Here is a 2,409-nt window from a genome sequence, read left to right on the forward strand (position 1 = left end):
TCTCAGACGGAGCAGCTGAGGCGCTGGGGGCAGTAACGGCCCGCAAGGGCAGGGTGCCCTGGTCTTCCTCTAGGCTTGGCACTGTGGGGAAATGATAAAATGTGCTGTTAAAATACTGTAAAGTTATTATTCTTACTCTAAATGGGGAGGAGGGGGTGTTAAAAAAAAAAGCCGTGGACTGTTTTCAATAAAGTGCTGTGCCCACCACACTTGATAAAATAGACTCCACGTCAACGTGGATACTGGGGGTACTGTATGAACAGGTCGGGAGGACACTTACTGGCTGCCAAAGTTTGAGGGGACCTTCTGGGGAGTACCCTTTCCATCCTCCTCTGAAGTCCTGTGTAAAAATAATTACAGTACATTACAGTATACTGTACTGTAGTGTCCTTTGAAACATTAGTTCACACACACTACTGTGATCACTGAGGTTATGGTAGAGTATACAGTATTGCAGTACTGTATACTGTAGATAAATAATGCCTAGGTCAAAACGTCGTGCATCAGACGTACCGCACGCCTCCACTCCCACCCCCTTTGTGCACGAGACGCAGAGCTACAGTACCTGACGGGGACATTACGGTAATTGTGCAGGGCTCCCGCGGGGACACTACGCTGACTGTGCTAGGCTGCCGTTGGCCGATGCTGACAGCGTCGCCCAACGGCACGGCAAAAAACTACACAAGTTCAAACACACAAACACAAAACACAATAAAGAAATGACAGGACTTACTGCTTAGCATCGTGGCGATGCTTGAGGGGGGGCCTGTAGCATGCCCGCAGGGCAGGGTGCCCTGGTCTTCAATCAGAGTCACTGTGGGAAAATGTCAAAAATGAGAACAAGTGCTGTTTACTGTTAATAAACTTACCGTACTCTTATTACTGTAAATAGGGCGGGGGTGGCTTTACAAAAAGGCGTGGACTGGATTTTATAAAGTGCTGCGCCCGCCATACTGTACTTTAGAAAATCCACTCCGCTCCAAAGTGGATAGGACACATACCGCTGCGCATTCCCTGCTTACGGCTGCCCTGGATAGTGGTTGTTTCAAAAGGAGGCATTTGTCAGTGCAGTACCGGATGTACACTAGTACTGCCAGTGGCAATTGCCTCCTTTTGTGCATCAGAGGCATTGGCGCAACGCTCCACCCCCACCCCCCTGACATGGACACAACGCTGACTACGCAGGGCTGCGCTAGGCTGCCATTGGCCCACGCTACCAGCGTGGGCCAATGACACGCTAAGAAAAGACACAATTACTGTACAGTAGGAGAGAAAGAAAAAAAAAACACAAACTCAATAAAGAAATGACAGGACTTACTCTCAGACGGAGCGGCTGAGGCGCTGGGGGCAGTAACGGCCCGCAAGGGCAGGGTGTCCTCGCCTTCAAGCGGAGGCACTGTGTGAAGATGAGAAAAATGAGAAAGTGTGCTGTTTAAATAAAGTTACTGTACTCATTACTGGGTTTACAAAAAGGCGTGGACTGGATTTTATAAAGTGCTGCGCCCGCCATACTGTACTTTAGAAAATCCACTCCGCTCCAAAGTGGATAGGACACATACCGCTGCGCATTCCCTGCTTACGGCTGCCCTGGATAGTGGTTGTTTCAAAAGGAGGCATTTGTCAGTGCAGTACCGGATGTACACTAGTACTGCCAGTGGCAATTGCCTCCTTTTGTGCATCAGAGGCATTGGCGCAACGCTCCACCCCCACCCCCCTGACATGGACACAACGCTGACTACGCAGGGCTGCGCTAGGCTGCCATTGGCCCACGCTACCAGCGTGGGCCAATGGCACGCTAAGAAAAGACACAATTACTGTACAGTAGGAGAGAAAGAAAAAAAAACACAAACTCAATAAAGAAATGACAGGACTTACTCTCAGACGGAGCGGCTGAGGCGCTGGGGGCAGTAACGGCCCGCAAGGGCAGGGTGTCCTCGCCTTCAAGCGGAGGCACTGTGTGAAGATGAGAAAAATGAGAAAGTGTGCTGTTTAAATAAAGTTACTGTACTCATTACTGGGTTTACAAAAAGGCGTGGACTGGATTTTATAAAGTGCTGCGCCCGCCATACTGTACTTTAGAAAATCCACTCCGCTCCAAAGTGGATAGGACACATACCGCTGCACATTCCCTGCTTACGGCTGCCCTGGATAGTGGTTGTTTCAAAAGGAGGCATTTGTCAGTGCAGTACCGGATGTACACTAGTACTGCCAGTGGCAATTGCCTCCTTTTGTGCATCAGAGGCATTGGCGCAACGCTCCACCCCCACCCCCCTGACATGGACACAACGCTGACTACGCAGGGCTGCGCTAGGCTGCCATTGGCCCACGCTACCAGCGTGGGCCAATGGCACGCTAAGAAAAGACACAATTACTGTACAGTAGGAGAGAAAGAAAAAAAAAACACAAACT

General features: G+C 50.0%; 1 long non-coding RNA gene across 1 annotated transcript; it reads right to left on the minus strand.

Annotated features, from left to right (window-relative positions):
* Nucleotides 1-803, minus strand: LOC146019567 (uncharacterized). The gene is made up of 3 exons (XR_014450605.1): nucleotides 734-803; nucleotides 281-340; nucleotides 1-81 (listed from the first exon to the last, which is right to left on the minus strand). It is a non-coding gene; the product is annotated as an uncharacterized LOC146019567 (long non-coding RNA).
* Nucleotides 804-2,409: the final 1,606 nt, after the last annotated feature.

This window comes from Crinia signifera, chromosome 7, assembly GCF_055691185.1.
Source record: "Crinia signifera chromosome 7, ASM5569118v1, whole genome shotgun sequence".
Classification (NCBI taxonomy): Eukaryota; Metazoa; Chordata; class Amphibia; order Anura; family Myobatrachidae; genus Crinia; species Crinia signifera.